At 31.5% G+C, this 19,647-nt stretch overlaps 1 protein-coding gene across 3 annotated transcripts in view; it reads left to right on the forward strand.

Moving 5' to 3' along the window:
- The window catches only part of LOC107444022 (sulfotransferase ssu-1), a 44,007-nt gene that overhangs the window by 15,590 nt on the left and 8,770 nt on the right, over nt 1-19,647 (forward strand). The window contains exons 1-2 of one of the 3 annotated variants that reach the window (XM_087165645.1): nt 6,133-6,308; nt 12,733-12,802. The exons of 1 other annotated variant lie outside the window; for it this stretch is intronic. The gene's annotated coding sequence lies outside the window, so the exon portion shown is untranslated. Of the gene's footprint in view, nt 1-6,118; nt 6,309-12,732; nt 12,803-19,647 lie in introns of those variants that run through there. One more of the 3 variants, XM_071178829.2, reaches the window with a different exon arrangement.

Consider the following 19,647-nt stretch of genomic DNA (forward strand, 5'->3'; position numbering starts at 1 on the left):
TCCAAAAATGATTTTTTCAAACCTGCATTTATTTGCCGTTATTTTGATCTAAGAGAAACAGTTATTTATCATTGAAATTTATTTAATTTACAGAATAAATTATTTTTTAATTTTTAAATATGAATAGAGGGAAAAATCAAACCACTTTTTTCTATTTATATTTTAGTACGAATATAAGATTTGTTTAGTAACTATTAGACTGCTTTTTATAAGCATTAGAAAATATATATATAGCGTAAACCAACCAGTGAAGGAACATTTCCTATATATTGATTAAAATGAGAATTTGAAAGTTTTTCTTCAGATTGATTGGTAACAATAGCTTACTGTCAAACAATAGGAAGTCATCTAGCAATGTTTTGGTTTAGCTGGTCAAATAGACTTCTCTGGAAATTTTTTTTAATTTGTTATTATCCCTGAAACACCTTGTTTCTTTGAAAAAATTATAAGGTGAGTGTTTGTATTTATATGCTTGAAGTGGAATTAATTGCATGAAATAGTTTTATTTTTTCTTACTGTGAAAAAGAGAATTCAAAATATAGTTATTGAAGTTACGTTTTATTTTTTTTAAGCATCATAGCATAAGCAAGTACTGATATAAGGGGGTGTTTATTCACTGGATCACCAAACGATGAAAAACCAGTGAAGGAACAAGCTTTCCTTTACTGGTTTTTTTTTTCTAAGTTAATGAAAATAAAAGATAAACTTTAATTTTGTTGTGCTTTTAGTGATGTCCCGCATCAAAAGTATGTTAAAAATACGAAAAACAACTTCTGACCAGTGAGGGAACAGGCATGTTCCTTTACTGGGCATAGACTTCCCAGTGAAAGAACAGCATGTGTTAATATGTTGACACTTTAATTTTCAATTCATAATTACAAAAAAAGTTAAAATTTCCAAGTATTTATATGTTATAATTTCAAGAATAGGCTTGTTTTTAAATATTTGTATGGCTTATGAATTCACAAGGAGCATTAAAAAATAACCAAAATTAAGTGTTCCTTTACTTGGTGTTCACTCACTGGTAAGAGCTGTTCCTTCACTTGGTCTTCTTACTACTTGTTATTTGAACCTCCAAAACTTTAAAACAATATTATGTAAGTTCTCTACAATTTTTTTACATGATTTGCAATTAGTAGCAAATATGTTGACACTGTCATTTAACTAAAATTACGAATTTTGAAATTAATATGAATTTTTAAAAGGCAAGCGAAGCTCAAGTGTTCCTTCACTGGTTAGTTTACCCTATATATGTATAAGGGACACCGGTGTCGCATCTGAGTGAAGGGATTAATTGTTTTCAATTCTATTTTACTTCTACAAATGCCATATAACAAACGATAAAACAATAATTGTTTCTATATTTCTTCGTTTATGCATTCTGCATATTGTATCGCTGTATTTATGTGATCGAGTTTACGCTCTAGAAAAAGAACAAGTTACATATTTCAGTCTTAGTACTTTTCAGTTTTAAAAAATACTGCATCATACCTTTACACTTTTATTCTTTCTTATGAAGAACCTACAAAAAGTTCAGCTTTCTGCGCATCAGAATGAATATAAGTTGTAAAAATAGACTTATATTTTAATATTACTTATTAAAAGTAGTATATTTTCTGAAGAAGTATATTCACGAATTATGTTTTATTCTAATTAGCCACCAAATTCAGCTATAAAAATCGTCATTTGTACTGTTGGAAATTTTTCGGAAAAAATTAAATAACTATTTTTTTAACCGTTATTTTACCATATTCAAGCAAAACAGTCAAATAATCATAAATAAGATGGTATGGAAACTGTTACCTGCGAGAAAAACCGTTTATTAACTGCTTTCACATAATTAGGCTTAACAATCAGTGTTTTATCGGACCAATTATGCAGACCTAATGAAGCCGTTTAATTCTTTACAGCTGGGTACATAATATAGCCACGAGGACTAAACTGTCAATCTCATGCCTGCTGCTATAGCATCTTCACCACAATATTTCCTCTACTCTCTTCAACACATGAAGAGTTTCCAGTGTCCTGAACTCCCTAATTTGTGACCCTGGACTATTAGAATACGATGCTCTCATCCACGCATAGATGGCAGCACCATAAATCTGCTTCGCAAAATAGTCTACTATTTTTCCTCTCTTACGAAAGGTGAAACAACCTTGTAAACTTATTAAACCACATTTATCGGTTCAGTTAATAAATTGATAAAACACAACTCAACCACAATCTACTTTCAGTGCCAACTACCTAACAAAAAGCCTAGCTTCAATGTCTAGTTAAATTTCGTATTTACGGTTTTGAAACTATCCTAGTTGTGAATAGTTAAAAAAAATCCGCATAGTTTTGTATTCATGGTTTTTTAACCATACTAGTTGTAAACGGTTTCTAAACAGTAAAGGTGAAAAATGCTTTTTTTTACCATAAGATTTACGGATAATTGGATAGACAGATTGCTGCCTGTTATTTTACCGTAATTGTAGAATGAAAATAATTCTTACAGTGTGATAAAACCATTGGAAAATGGAGCAGGCCAGCTACTGTAGCTTTGATAATGTTTAAAGGTTAGTGCATTGAGTAAAGCATTTAGTGCATTGAGTAAAGCATTTAGTACAATTATAAAGCAATATGTTCAGCTGTGTGAGTATAAAAGTTTAATATTGTTAATAATCATACAGCAGAGTTTTTTTTTAATATTTTTTAATATTTTTAAATCGGCTATTTTGGTAAAATGCTCTGTATAATTACTTCTTGTATCTCCTCCTTGCCGATACAAATCACTGTAACAACGCCAATAAACCATGAAAAGTATTAAGAACGATAAAGGAAATATTATTCACGAATAGTAATCAAGATGTTGAGGTGAAATACATTATTTGCTTTTTCGATTTTGAATCAACGGTTTTATATATATGTCCATTTTTCTAGAAGGCTCTAAAAGGATCTGGAAAAATACGAATGATATTAATAAAAATGAAGTGTCACACTAATATTAAATAAAAAGGATGTTTTCGAGGGCGAAAGTTTGCCTTTTTCACTATAAGAAAGTGTGTTATTTTCATTGGTTCTGCCATCAAGTATAGGACTCCAGTTAATTTTTAAGCGCTATGGCTTAGATGGACAGTGGTTAAAGTTTTGATTGATGATACATTTTCTCATAAAGATTATTAGAAAATAAAAATACTATTAAGAGTAACATTCCGCTTTTTTATTTAACATTTAATTATTTTATGAAATTAAAACAAATGTGCAAACTCTTAATTTAGGGGTTATATATAATTTAAAGAAATATAATTATGAAATCTGATATTAGTTAGTGGTCAAGAAACTATGGAAGCTTAAGTTGTCATCCGGCAGAGAGTTGCAGATGATATTTGAGCACTTTAATTAATCGTTATTTTGATTGACTATAAGTTCCCCCAGGCGATAAATTGACGAGAATTTTTATATGTGAACCCAGCTCCCGACTTAACCTAATTAGATCCCGGGGCAAAATATTCTTTGGAGGCCCCCTTCTGTTTTACTACTTCAGCAATGTAAAACCGAACTTATGGAGGTATTTAAATTTTTCACCTCATTATGGATAACATAACAAGAAAACTGACTAGAACCTAAAGTAGTTGCAAAGTCTCTCCCCCCCCTCCTCCGATGGCCAGACGAAATATCGTTCGTCCATTTTATTGATTGACAATTCCATGTCCATCATGTCAGTTTTCTGATTGTCATCTAGCTGCGAAAAATTTATATCCTTGGATTAGGAGGGAATTCAGGAAAATGTTCTCAATTACAATGGCCCAATTAAGCCAATCGAAAGCCAGTATTTTTGTAAACATATCGCATTTTATAAAAATACAAGCTATTGATTGGCCAAATTTGTCCATCGTAATTGCGAAAATTTAGCTGGATTACGCCCTAGAAAGCCATGGATTTACGAAATATAGACTTTTTGTGTTCATACGATAGATTAATGAAGATGCTAACGTAAAACTGACGGATTTTACACAGTACTGATATTTTGCTTAAAAAAAGTTTATTAAAGAAGGAGGCGTAAAATAAACTTTCTATTCGATTTGGGGCCCCTTCTGATGTGGGGGCCTGGGGCAACTGCCAGTATGCCCCTGCCTTACTCAGGCTCTGTGTGTACCTACCGTTAAAGAGTTGCAATTTGCATTGCTATGAGCACTATTGTAGTAACGCGCTTTTCAGTAAAATGCGATAAAAATGCTAACTTTCTTGCAGATTTTTTTTTTGCAAAATGCGATTTGTTTTTGTTTCCAACTGCATTTGATTTAAAATTCTCTAAATTTATATATTAACTACCTTAATATAAAGTCTTATACACTCGTTTTAATTTAACAACATAATTTAATGCTAAATTAAAAAAGCGAGGAATGTTATCCCCCCCCCCCATTAAACAGTGCTTTTACTTTTTAACCATCTTAAAAAAGCAAAAGAATTTTACAGTAATAAAAAATGCAAGTAAATAACAGCTGCAGAATTGAACGAAATTTACCACTAACAAAAAATTTGTAATTCATAAGAAACTGAAATATTGACGAAAAAATAGGAATCTTTCGAAGTTGATGTACGTACCCTCTCCATTACACCTCTGTTATGGAGCTCCCAAAGAGATTTAAGCTCTTTTTGATAGCCAGGAAATCATCAAAATTTTGGTTGTAACATTCCATTTTTACGCACACGAAAGTGACTTACAACGTTGTAAAAATACTACGTTTCATTACAAAATTATAATAATAGTGCATGTCTCGGTGTATCATTCAAACCCTTATTTTGCAATACAAAATGCGTATTCGATAGATAAGTCAAACCGTGAATTCACACTTATTAAAAACAAATTTCTAACCGACTATTAATATCGTTTTCTAAAGACATGAGTTAAAAAAACAATTAAAGTACCTGAAGTATTGTACATAATAATAAAGTACATAAAGTATTGTATATAATGCTCTGAAACGCTTTGAAAATGAATCAATTCTTGCTCTTTTACTCTTTATTAGTAATAATTGCACAGGGAAAATTTTTTCTTTGTATTTATACAAATACTTGATTTGCCTATTTCGGGTGAGAGGGTTTTAAATCTGAAATTAGTCTTACTTCAAACGTTACAGATTTTTTTAAATGGCACTTTTAGTGTACTTTTTGTCGAAATGCACAAGTTTGAAAGCGTTATATATAACAGGGGTTTGAGTAAATGTTGCGATAAACTTTTAGAAAGAGTTAGGCCACATCAACGAGATTGCATTATTAATAGGAAACCATTCCTAGAAATACCGTCTAGGCACGCTTCCCTATTATGGCCTGCTTAGAAGACCTCAAAGAAACAGCTCATAATAAGGAAGCATCCCTAGCGGCGTCTGATGACATTTCCTAGCAAAAGTTCCATTGCGACTTTTCCACTTGAAGTTCATCGCAACATTTAAGTGATCCGCTTATAGCGTTTTTGAACTTGAATACATTTCAATACAAAGTAGACCAAAAATGTCAATTGAAAAAACATGGAGAGAGAAACCGATTGCAAATTTGAAATCAGCGATAAGAAAGTAGATAAAATCTTTTAAAAAAATATCATGCAACAGAAAAGAAGTTGTTCCAGAGTGTTATTTTGTTATGTTCTGATTTCGACGAATTCTTGACGTTCCGTCTGTTAGAATAATCTAATTTAAGGACTGACATGACTGTGCAATAATTTCTTTATTTTTCTCATGCAAATATTTTGGACTAGGTTAATTTTTTATGCTGAGTGACAAACTTAAGAAAAGAAAAAAAAATCATTGTGTCCAAACACGTTACCTGAGCATCCACCCTCAAAATTTTATTACAATTTAGGGTTTCAAAATGTCGACGGAAAGACCGGAAAATACGCTAATTATAATAATAATATGAAAAACATACAAAAGCATTAAAATAATACTCTAAGATGTTCAAAAACATACCCTAAAAATTAAAAAAAGGAGAATGGCATTGAATGTTTCATTTGATACCTTTGAATATCCCAGCTGAAAAAAAAAGGAAGTGTATTATCATCCGACTAAAAAAAATATATATAAAAAAAATGTTGCAATATTCTTTAAATTGAGATAAAAGCGTGTGGATAACCAGATAGCGAAAGTTGATTATGAAGGTCATTTTGAATCAGAATAATCATTTCCGTCCTGTCTTTAGTTAGATAGTGACAATCCATGAAACGTTTATGTTTGGCTACCTTTAATAGATTATAGTATAAAAATGAAAATATTCTTTTAAACCTAGAGCTACATAAGAAAACTGAAAATTTTTTTTCTCCACCTTCTGAGGTAAGTAGAAGTTAATAGCATGTAAAGTATTGTGGTCGCTATTTTTGTAAATAATCATTTTTTGAAAATTCTTTTAAAAAGAAGAATTTTGCTATGAAAAAATACAATTTATTTACTTAGTATTATGAATCATACTTTCTTTTCCTAAAAAGAGGAAGGAAAAAAAAGTTAATAATTCCTTTAAATTTTCAGTTTGGAAAATCTCACTATTACTTTTTACAAATAATTCGAAGGCTCTGCTCACCAGCCCCTGTAAATACTTCGCATTCATCATAGTTTTTATTTTCTTAATCTTTTACAATCCGAGTACTTTGATATCTAATATAAAAACTAAATAATTTAAGCTATATTTTTATATAATTTTCAATATTCATAAAAAATGTGGTTACTAATTATTAAGTTATAAAAATGTTAAGTTGGCTTGCATTTTTATACCTTAATAATTAGCAACTACGCTGTAGTAATTAGTTGGCAATTAAGTTGGTTTCAATGGTGATTTTCGATGTCTGCCCAAACTGTAGTTAGAAAATAAATATGAACATAGAATGCAGAATGTGTTACAAAATAAGAAAAAATAGATGAGAAGTAATTTTACTCGCTTACGTTAATCTTATATCCAGAATAATTTAAACGTGTTTTGTATTGTCCTTGAACGAAAGCTGTGATTAACTTTTTCAAGCTACAATTTTAAATTGGAATGATTTAACGAAAAAACTTAAGGCTTAAATGCATAATCGCCATTTAGAACGATTGCATTTACTCCGATTTTTACTTGAATCAATTCCTTACTGATCATGGAACCTAGGGTAGCTATCAAAATGTTAGGGTAGCTACTTAATAAGCCCTCAGATTGCAGTAATTGCCAAACTTATGATGACCTAGAACATTTCCTCATGCACTATCCTTTATACAATAGTATTCGTAAAAAGCATTTCCCGTAACAACTTTCTTTCCAGAACCTTCTACGGTTCTGGAGAGAACCTAAAATAAAGAAAGGCATAGTAAATAAGACAAGTAATGAAAACTCATTTTGAAAACCATACAGATATTTAAGCCAAATTTTGAATTTCCTTCTGTAACAGATCGTCTTTTCATTTGTTCCTTTTATTAGAAATCCGTTTGTTAAGTGACTTCGTTATATCTGTTATTATCTTTTGAATTTTCTTTTGTAACGGAACATCTTTTCCTCTGCTCTTTATTTTATTGGAATTCCGTTTTGTTAAGGGACTTCTTTACATCTGTTATAATTCTCGATTTCAAAGCATGTAGTATTGACTTTTCATTTGGATTCACGGACCTGCTAGATTTTTCTTGATTTGCACCATGTTTTTGTATTTGAACACTTGTTCACTGATTAGTACCCTGGTGGGCTAACACTACGCCTGGATGCTCCCCAGTGGGGACGGCTCTGGGTAAAGCTTGTATATATCTAGTACGATTGCTTGGAAAGTTTTTCTTAAGGGTAGCAATACTTAGGTTCGAATGTGAAAAGATTAGTTTTAAAAGTTTGTTACGTAAAAAATTGTTTGAGCATAGTAACAAATGCAAAAATATTAGTGTTCAAAGTTTATAATTAAAAAAAATCTTGATTTAAGCACAATGGCAAATCATTAAAACAAACATGCATATATAAATTCTATTGGGTAATTACGAAGCTTTAAAATCAAAACTAAACAGCTTAATTGTTAAAAAAATATTTTATTTAATTTATTATTTTACTAGGACTTAATCAAATGACCTTACAAGTTGGAAATTGTACATCTGTAAAACGAGAATTCTAAGTTGTTATTTTTACCAGGGTTTTAGCCCATCGCAATAATTTAAGTTGTAATAAAATCATAATTATGACAAGTAAAAATTTGTGAAATTTCTGTAGACATCGTAACATCTTTTTTAAACATCTTTCATTTATGTCTTTGAAATATTTATGTCTTTGAAATATTTTTGTGCTGTGGTCGTAAACGCAGTATTTAAATAATTATATTTATTAAACCAAAAATCAAATTATACAACCAGAGATCCAAATTGCTCCCAGATTGTGGATAAGTATTTTCTGGTGGTAGCAAAGCATATGTTTTAATGCGTGATTCTTTGCTTATACATACAATTTAAAGGGGTTTTACCCATTATTAATAATAAATTATTCAATGGCTCATATAAAGTGCCATTTTGTTGGAACCATTTCGTGTTGAGCCTTTTTAAAAGTTAGTAAAATTGACCAAAAATTTGCAAATTTTAGTGTATAGTTTTCTACCGTTTTTTAAAGCATTTTGTAGGATACGGGGCAGTTGGCTCCTCTGATTAAAGCATACATTTTGTTACCACTTCCAATATCTGGCTAAACATCGTATTGCTTTTTTAAAAATGTAAGGCAAAGTTGTGAGTTAAAGAATATCTTTTAAAAAACTTTTTACGAATATCTTGTTTTTCCAGGATAAATTTTCAAGGATAAAGAAATTAAGTTATCAGTCCTTAGTTTCAGTTAAAAATTTCATCGGAATGTTCAAATTAGGGAGACGGATCCCTTTGACAAAAATTGGATACCAATCTTCCTTTTATAGATATTTTTTATTCTGAAACTCAAATTACAAGTAAAAATATATTTGCGGATTTTTTAACTATAAGAAGCAATCTAACAGTCACTATAGGAAATCTGTTAGATTAACGAAATTATTAGTAAAATATGAAATTAAAAAAAAGTAGTTTGAATTTTTTTTTATTCATATTCAAAATCTTATCACTAATTGATTTCGTAAATTAAAGAAATTTCAATGATAAATAACTGCTTCTCTTAAATATATTTAAGTGCAAATTTGAAAAATTATTGTTTGCAAGGGAGCCAAGTTAGGAAGATTATACCATTAATGCAGAAAAATACGCAGGTGTTATGTGCTGTATTTCATAACCATAAATTATTTAAATGCTAAATATTTGGTGGTGGTAGTGGTAGTACTTATTCCTCTTGGCCCAGAACAAGGCTAGACCAAGTCCAGGAGACCGTTCACCGACAGAAAATCAAACACCATCTGCGGATCCTCCAAAATAAAATTTTTCTCCAGTCCCATACAGGACAGCAAATGATCAGGTGAAGCCTGGTGAGCATTACATTTTAGGCATACAGGGAACGTCTTTTGGCCCTGAACAAATGTTAGTCCGCGGGTATGACCCGTGATTACTCTTGTGATAGCTGTCTGCAGTTTCCTATCACCTTTTAGCTCCAGGGCAGCCCCAGGACTATTTTGTTGATACCATTCACGACTAGGTGGAATCCTCCAAGTCCTATTATTGTCGGCCTTTACTTTTGCATAGATTTCATTGTATGTTAGAAGGCCACTACTATCTATGGGATCATTGGAGCCCTCCTTGGCCAGTTCATCGGCCAGATCATTAAAGTGAAGGTTCACGTGAAAGGGGATCCAATGAAGATGTATATCATTGTGATAAGAGTAAGTCATCGAATTGTCGATGATATTTAGGCCAATTCTGTCACTGATGTTTTGCAAATTACTTAGGTATTGAACTGAGTTCTTACTATCCGTGAAAATCCAGATATTCTCTGTACTCTCAATGGAAATCATGTGTTCTAGAGCCCCCCCAAGTCCTATTATGCTGCCTCATCGTGGCGGAGGTGGTGGCCCTGGGTGGAATGGGTGAAGTACGTCCGGAGTTTTATACTCCTGGCGGGGTGACCCAAGGCGTGAAGGCCATTCCACTATACCCAGCTGAAGCATAAAGGCAACGGACAAAGTCAGACTTCTTCCCTCGGGCGTCCACGGTCCTAGTACCAACAGAAGCTGCACACTTCTCCTTCACCATGAACAGCTAAATACTTACATTAAATATGCTTTTTTACTTATTTCGGCCTAAATTAAAAAAAATACAAGTACCAAATACAAAATAATAAAAAAGTATGCTTCAGAAAAATTCTGCTCCGAAGGGTTAACAGTACAATTATCTACTTTTTATATATTTATTTTTAATATCATCCTCAACTGACTAGGTCTTTCTAGAGGTGATCTTTTTGTGGATCTACGTTCTTGATATGCTCAAAGTTGGTGGTGTAACTGACTTGATTTAGTTTTGCTAACAATTGAGAGTTAGCAAAAATAACAACACTTTTGATAATATGGTATAGGTGTCAAAGGTTCTTGCATTCAATTAGTTATTCCTTTGAAGGACTGACTCATTACGTTCGAACTGGGAGTCTGAGGCTTTAGATAGGCCTTTCCCCCATTTATGATGAAATATTTCATTAATTTAATCGTCAAAATTTATTGATTGACAAATTTATTCTTTCGCAATTTGTTATTTAAATGAACAAAGTACAATGGTATGATGTTAGAGAAAAAAAACGTTACTTTCTGAATATGAGTCAGATGCTTAGTTTCAATATCTTATATGAAGTGAAAAGAGAAGATATGAATGTTTATCTTTACATGTATGGCATACATGTATGGCAAATTTTTGCCATAGGCAAAACCCCATAGGAATATTCTATGGCATTTTTTTGAATGGCAAAATTTTGCCATAGGCAAAACCCCATAGGAATATCCTATGGCATTTTTTTGTATGGCAAAGTTTTGCCATAAGTGTATGGCAAAATTTTGCCATAGGCAAAACCCCATAAGAATATCCTATGGCATTTTTTTATATTGCAAGTTTTTGCCATAAAACTAAGATGTGCTACAGTTTATGAAGAAATATTTTTCCATAGGTTATGGTATACCTTTGCCATACAGCTATGGCAACATTTCTCGTTGATATTTTACCATACGTCAAAAAATAATTACTTATCTTCTTCGCAATGGATATTAAAATTGCAAAACTTAATAATTGTAGAATAAATATATATCCAGAAAGCTTTTTTTTTAATTTCTTTGATAAACTTCTCCTGTTTTACTTGCAGAATCCTTTTTGTATGCGGTTCTTATTCAAATAAATTTCAAACAGTTAGTACTAACCGCTAGAAAATGGGTCCGGTGGACGGAGCGAGTGGGGAAAATATTGGTTATGTTGATTAGGAACAAAATATATTGAGTACAGGCAACTAATATTTGTTAAAGCTGTAAAATCAAGAAAATAGAAAGTGGGTCCGGAGGTCGGAGCGAGTATAAAAAACGTTAATTTGATTGATTGGTATCATAATTAGTTAGATAAGCCTCAGATATTAGAGGAACCTAAAGGAACGCGAAGCAAAATAACGGTCCGATGGTCGGAGCGAGTATGAAAATTCTTTAAATTTTGATATGCGATACTAAACTAAAAATTAAACAGACTACTAAAACAATAAAATACTATTAAAACTCAAAAGATAAAGAGTGGGGCCGGTGGTCGAAGCGAAACTAGTTTAAAATAGATCAAACGGGACAAAAGCTGAATATGTAACGGTGCAACCAGTGGTGGCATGTGAACAAAATTTTATCCATAAAAAAGATGGTATTAGACTATGAAAAGCTAAGAATAGAAAACAGGCTAAATTAGTTGATCCCCTACTAGTGAGGGATAAAAAAACTCAGAAAATTTATGTTGAGTTGTGTTAAGCACATTTAGAAAAGAGAACACAATATAGAAACATTGGCAAATACAAAACATGTTTAAGACTTGATTAAAATTGGTGAAATTAATAATTGTTATTGACAAATTTACACTTGGTCAGGGATAGTAAATAAAAATTAATTGGGTATAGGGAATCACTATGACGAAAAAGTTGTAAACTTAAGGAAAGATTAAATTGTTAGAAGCATTTTTGGTTATAGCAGCAGATGATATGGCCAGGGACTGTTCAGTTGATGATATTGAAGCAAAACAATTGTCAACCAGTAATCCAGCAAATCTAGTTAAGTGATGACTCTAAGCTATGTATAAACATGTAACAGAACATTGTACAAATATATGTGGATACTTAAGAAATATTAGTTGTAAAATAGTAAAACACAGAGACATGATAAAAACAATTTAATGGCAAGCAAAAATTAAACACAAAAAATAAATATAAAGCCCTAACATATGTAAGATAATGTAAAAAAGCATTGCAAGAACCTAAGTGGAATTAAAATAAAAAAACTAATGAGAATGTAAACACTGATAAAAGTACCAGACAGCCGGAAATTAAAAAACTTAATAAATTCAGATAGATAATCGCATAGGCGTTTGCAATAAATTGTTTTTGACCAAGAATGAGATCGAAAAAATATTAAAATAAGTAGCCAAAGTTTGCGAAAGATTCCACTTGTAGTGGATGACACTTTAATATGGCGGTCTGATACTCTAAGCCTAAATCAATGGAACATCTGATTTTAAACACTCAAAAATGGAAAGATTGGCCACCCGGAGGCCGGAAAAGACTCACCAGGAATGCCTTGTGGGTTTACATGTTGAATTTAATTAACTTCGGGGTGAAATAATGGATATTTATTTCTTTTAGAAGATGCTTTTGAGGACTCCATAGAAGTTGTTGTTTCGTTGGTGGAGATCTAGATCAACTTTTCTCTATGGTATACTTTTTTTTTCTTTCCTCCAAGCCCTGAGCATGTACCTAGGTTATGAAAACCCTTAACCATATAGCCCAGGACTTGGCCGCTGGTCCAGCTCCACTCCAGCCTCTAAATAACATACAATTTAAAAAATTTAAAAATTTAAAAAAAAAAAAAAAAAAAAAAAAAAAAATATTTTACTGAAAGTGTGGAATTTAGGAAGAAATAAGACCAAAAAAAATATTATACATGTAAAATGGGAAGTTATTAAAATTTTAATAGATAGTCATTATCCGCTAAGAAGTTCATAACTGTTATTAATCTTTTGTTTAAGGTATTGTTTGTAATAAAAGTTTTCTGCCAAATTTCTAAATTTGTTGGGCTAGGTTGACGACTGTGCCAGGAGACAGTGTAGGAACAACTAGTGAGATAATGTTCAGGCGAACCTTGTTGGCCGCAGGTGCAAAGATCAGTATCTGTTATATGCAGGTAATTAAAGAATGTTGGGAATGGTCCATGACCCGTCAAGAACCAGATGACTTGTTTTGGAGGAATTGTTTTAAAAAAAGTAACATTGTTAATAATTTTGAATAGACGTCTGCCTCTGTCTGAATTATTCCATTGAAATTGCCATTTTGTTAGAAGAGAATCTTTAATACGTCGTTTAAGATATGAAACTGGAAGTGGGTATACATAATTTTTTGGTTGTCTCGTAGATTGTTTAGCTAAATCATCTGCTTTTTCGTTACCTACTCTATCGCTGTGTGCTTTAATCCAGGAAATTTGAATTGATGTGTGTTGTAGTTCTTGTTGAATATCAAAAGAAATTCTATTATTTGTGTCAAAATCAAGTATTGATGATATTGATGATTTTGAGTCTGACCAGATTACATAAATATCGTTATTATCGAAGTTTTTAGTGCTCTTAATGTATTTAATACATTCAAAGATTGCCAACTGTTCTGCTTGAAAGACCGAATTTTCCCTGTCTAATGTGTAGCTTTGTGAATGTGTAATATTGAGGAAAGCGAAAGCTGTGCCTGTGTTTGTCTTCGAGCCATCTGTAAAATAGTTTGTTTTTCTGTTAAAATCAAAATTATTCTGTTCTACTAAAGTTATTTTGTTAATTATGTGAAAAGAAGGATGGCGATGTGGTATTTTTAGCTTTTTCTCATAGTCTAGTGTATTATACGTTATATTATTAAAATTGGCATCTTTTTGGAGGTGAGTTACGGTTGTTGAACAAGATATTGACATAATCTGTTCTGCGAGAGGAGGAATATTTGTTAGTACTTGAAGTGCTGCCGTTGGGGTAGAATAATATGCTCTACTCATGTTTAAAAGAAATTTTCTTTGAATAGATTGTAAAGAGCGATAAATACGTGGAGAGATATTCGTAGCCCATAGGCTGCAACCATGAGCTAATGCGGGAATTATTACTGTATTGTATATTAATTTTCTCGCTTTTTGGTTGATACCCCATGATTTTTGGTTGATTTTTTGAAGCGAATTTAATAATGTTTTAGATTTTTGTTTTAAAAGATTAATGTGAGAACCCCAGTTTAATTTTTTGTCAATGACTACTCCTAGATATTTAAAATGATTAGAATGTTTAATTTTAATATTGTTGATTTTAAATATTGCACTGCGATCTGTGTTATAAAAATGGATGTAAACTGTTTTTTCTATAGAAAGATTTAGAGCATTTTGAATTAGCCATGTGTGAATTTCATTAAGGGAATTATTTGTAATCTCTTCCAAATTTCTCCTTGAGTTGGCAAAAGTCAGTATAATCAGATCGTCTGCAAAAGCTTGGATCATATAATTTTCAGAATGTATGTTAAGCAAACTATTGATAGTAAGATTCCATGCTGTAGGACCAATACATGACCCCTGGGGACAACCTTTTGAAATGTTTTTAGTTACGTAACCTTGATCTGTTGAAACAATTGCTTGTCTATTTGTGTTTATACTTTCAATGAAAAGGCAAAGATTAGAGGGAATATGATGTTTCGACAACTCATGATTAATTATACTATATTGAATGTTGTCAAAAGCACTTTTAATATCTAAAGATATAGCTGCAACGTGTTTGTAATTATTTTTTAGGTGTGTTAAATTATCTTTAAAATTATCCAAAGCTAAATGGACTGACTTGCCGAATCTGAAACCGTATTGAAAATCTGAAAGGGCGATTACATTTTCCAAATGAAAATTTAGTCTTTTAATAATAAGTTTTTCCAGAAATTTACCCAAGCAAGGTAGAAGGGTGATTGGGCGATAAGATGTTAAATGCTTTGGATCTTTGCCCTTTTTTAGAAAAAGTAAAACCTGACCTTTCTTAAAATGATCTGGAAAATAATTTAGAGCAAGACATTTGTTGAAAAATTTAAGTATTAAAGTACTGAAAAATGAGAATAAAATTTTAACTACAATGTAATCTATTCCATCGATGCCGGGTGCTTTTTTGCTGTTAAGAGACTTAATTAGGCGTTGTAACTCATTGTGTGTGAATGGGGGATCCGGTGTGTTATTACTGTAAATTAATGGACGTGTAGGAATAATATTATCGTCAGGATAAAGATTTTTTAGAATGCTGTTTGCTTCGTCAAGTTGAGAATTGTTGTTGTATATATTTGTGAGTATTGTTGGATATGAATTTGTTCTAAATGTAGATTTATAATGGGCACCGTAAATATTCTTAGTGTTTTCGCAAAGAATCTGCCAACTTTTATATTTAGCTTGTATGATATGTTTTTTATACTCTGCTCTTTTTTTCTTATAAATTGTTTTATATTTATTAATAATCTCTGTATCATTTGATCGTTGAAAGCGTCTTTTAATTGCTTGAAGTTCTTTTTTGTAAATTGTTAACTGTGTTGTCCACCAAGTGGCATTTGTTGGACGATGAAAAAGTTTAGTTTTGTAAGTTTGTTGACAACTTATTAAAATTTTATTAATTAAGTTATTCGTAAAACTGTTTAGGTCTGAATGATTTTGTATTGTATTTAAATCATCTATTAGGTCAAGGTTAAAAGTTGAAAAAACTTTTCTGAACTTATTGTGATTTCCGTATTTCGTTTTGAATCGCGTGAATGAGGAAAAAGAGAATGTGTTATTTACTTGGATTAATATGTACTTATGGTCAGAATTACTGTTTATATCCATTACATTCCATGTTGTGGATGTTAAAACATCTGGATTATTTGTTAAAGTAAGATCAGGAAATGATGAAGTTAAGGAGGTTACAAATGTCGGTGTCGCGGGCTGGGTATTAAGAATATTCAAATCATTAGATGTTATGAAATCCAGTAAAGCATCGCCCCTGGCATCACTGTTGTTATATCCCCAGAAGTCATGATGAGCATTAAAATCCCCACAAATTAGAGTAGGTGAATTATAAAAATTTTTGTTGCTGTAATAGATTAAATCCTTCATTAAATTTATTTCGTTATTACTTGGAGAGTTATAAAAAGAGATTAATATTAATGGAGAATTATTTGATGAATTTATCGAAATCGAAACTGAATTTTGTAGGATATCTAACTGTAGAGGAGTTATTGTTTTATTTGATATGAATATACCACTTTTACCATCTGCCGACACGAAAAGTTTCCAAAAGCTTGGGTATCCTATTATTGTTCCTTTAGGAGAATATGGTTCTTGAAAACAAACTATATCGATCCCGTGCTCAACAACCGTTTTTTGCAATAAAAAGATAGCTGCTTTGCACCTTTGAAGATTAATTTGTAGAATGTTAAGTCCGTCAAGATTTGTTGATATAGTATACTGTTTTATATCATTATTAAATTGATTAAGCATTACTAAATGAAATTAAGATGAAATGCTTAGAAACTAAAGTTTAAACAAGAATGAAAGTTGCCTTAAAAATTTAAAAATAAATAAAATGAGGAAAAGTAAGAAATGGAAAGAAAAAAAATATGGAATGTAAAAAGAAATGAATAAAATAAGTTAATAAAAAAAAAAGATAGCGCTGAAAAAAAAACTAATAGAGTTAAAAGTATCACTAGATATAGAAAAATGTTAACAAGCAAATATATATGTCTTTTTAGTAGGGATTTGTGTAGACTTGATTGGATTGACGTAGCTCTTTAAGTTCGTGCAGGTAAGTTGGGCAGGAAGGTGAGGAGGCTCTGTGATTACAGTCGAGATTTAAATTGGAGTCTTTGTTGGATGAGTGACAGTTTATACAGTATTCTTCTTTTTCCGTGCAATGTTCAATACTATGACCTTGGTATCCGCACTTCTCACAATAACAGTGTGACTCAATACATGTGTTTTGGTGATGGCCTATTGTCTGGCATTTTCTGCATCTTAATAAGACCAGTCTTTTTTTAATTGTGCAACGTTGTAGTCCAGCATAGAAATAATTAAGATTCAAAAGCTTGATGGAGAGTTTTCTGTTGACTCTTATAATAATATGTCTCTTAGAATTATCTCTTTTATGTGGGATTTCTTTGGTCAATTTGATGATATCGTAGGCAGGATCGAAATTGCCATTGATTTTTATCAAGTCAATAATCTCAGTTTCTGTGAATGTGGTAGGTGTGTTGAGAAGAATTAGAGAGAACAACTTTACGTCTTTGTCGTGATATTGGATGCCTGTCTTTTGTAAGGTTGAGAGGACCGTTTCTTTATGTTGATTGTTATGAAACTTTAGTTCTAGCATCTTGCTGTTTCTGTAGACTTTTTTCACGGGCAGTTTAGGTTCTTCCTGAATCAGCCTTTCCACGATATCAGTTGTGGAGCAGTCCTCTTGTGGTCTTACTATTATTGGTTTTGGTGGTATTATTACTCGTGGAACATCAACATTGATAGAGGTGGTATTTTCTAATTTTTCGAGTCTTGCGTTGATGGTCCTTAGATTCTCTTCAATTTGATTTAGTGGGTTTGAGGAGTGAACATTTAATGAAAAGTCAGCAAGTTTTATTCGTATGTCGTCAATTTTCTTGTCTAGGGATGTTTGGAAGTTTCTAGAGTTTATCAAGTCATGAGTTTCTTGTTCCGAAGTTATCTTCCTTATTTGTTGAATTGCGTTGATACAAGCAGATCGTGGTTCCTGCGGAAGGAATATTTTCTTATGATAGCTGTAGTTGATGTTTTTCTCTATTATTTGCAGAAGGCGCTCGATATCCGTTTTAGTCTGTGACATGATGGAGGTATTTTTGTTGGTAGAAGTTGGAGTATCACTGATGATGTAGTCGTTGGTTACCGGAGAAGTATGTTCATAGACAGAAGTGAGATCAACGATTACTGAAGGTGATGTATTAGTATCAGGACATTGTATGATTTTATTATCTTTTCGATGAGAATTTTTTGGTCTGGCAGGAGTTTCTGTGAGTGAGATATTGTAGTCAATTCTTTGTAAGGTTTGTGTAACTCTGCGTTGGGATCTTGTTGATCTTGCAGGATTTTGACAATTGTCTGTAACTTGTGAATTAGCCATGAAAGAAGGTAGTCAATATGTAAGCAGAGATTTTTGTCAGTCAATGCGTAGAGTCAATACGTCAGAGGAAAATGACGTTTCGAGAAACTAAAGTATTAGTTACCAATTTTTTAATTTTTATTTTAAATGGCGAGGGTGAGTCCCAACCAGTTACCCAGAAAAAATCATTCCAAGAAGGATGTAAAAATTTTTATTTAAAAATTTGATTTGATGTGATGCTCCATTGATGCTAGTGTGCGCCGATGCCAGTGATTCAAAGATTAGTGAAACAGTCGAAAATTATGATAACACTGCATTAAGTGCATAAAAACAAGTTATGAGGAAATCGTGGGGTATTTACGCTTAATGGCAGCGCTAGGCTGAATGAAAACATGAGCGAAAACAATAAAGTATTGCTTATGTGAATTAAGATATTTTGTTTAGGCTAAAAAACCTATCAGTCTAGTTTAAGAATTCATCCATCGTGTCATTAAATTGTAAATTTATGATTGACCAAGAGAATTACAGCAATGAAACTGTAAACGCAATAAATAAAGAAAAACGTTATTGCGGCGCTAGGCAGAGACAAAAATATTAAGATCATTACATTATCAATGTTAATTAATATGATAATTGCAAGAACTAAAGCATTTATAGAAATACACTAGACAAAAAACTAATATAGTCGAAGACGAAGCTAGACAGTGCTAGACAATCCTAGTTAATTGATACAAACTATGATAACTAGTATTGAGCCACTGGCAACAGCACACAAAACATGAGAATAAATGAAAACCAAAATATGTATCAGTTAAAATAAAATAAAAGATAGATCAATAACTATACTGAAGATAGATAAGAAGAAGAAGAAATAAAGAGGAATTACAATGGGCCATGGAGTGTTACAGCAATGTAAAAAATTACTTTAAGGTGATAGGTCATCGCTGTGCTAATGAAACATAATCAAACTTAATGATATAAATTAAAGTGGTGAGAGTAGATATGGCAATTTATTAATTAGTACCGGTCTTGAATAGTTGGCCTGAAGCTGACCATCATTGAGTTGAGTCTATATTTCAATCATTTGATTGGGAAAAAGAATACTAATTGACCATAAGTTATGTAAAAAAAATGCATGAAAGACTTAGGTCGTAATAAAAGTACACACAATACGTAATTTAAGGAAAAAAAAAAAAAAAAAAAAAAAAAAAAAAAACATGTGATTAAACTACTATTAGAAAATATGAATAGCCCTAACATATGTAAAATGATAATAAAAAATGCATTGGAATAATGTATGTACAAAAGGAAAGGAAGAAAGGAAAAAATATTAAAGAATTGTAAACTCTGACTTTAATATTAACTGAATACAACATGGAATTGGAAAAGATATAGAGCAGCATAAGGTCTAATTTATAGA

The sequence above is a fragment of the Parasteatoda tepidariorum genome, chromosome 6 (assembly GCF_982258835.1).
Source record: "Parasteatoda tepidariorum strain Cologne lab strain chromosome 6, Ptep-v5.0, whole genome shotgun sequence".
Lineage (NCBI taxonomy): Eukaryota > Metazoa > Arthropoda > Arachnida > Araneae > Theridiidae > Parasteatoda > Parasteatoda tepidariorum.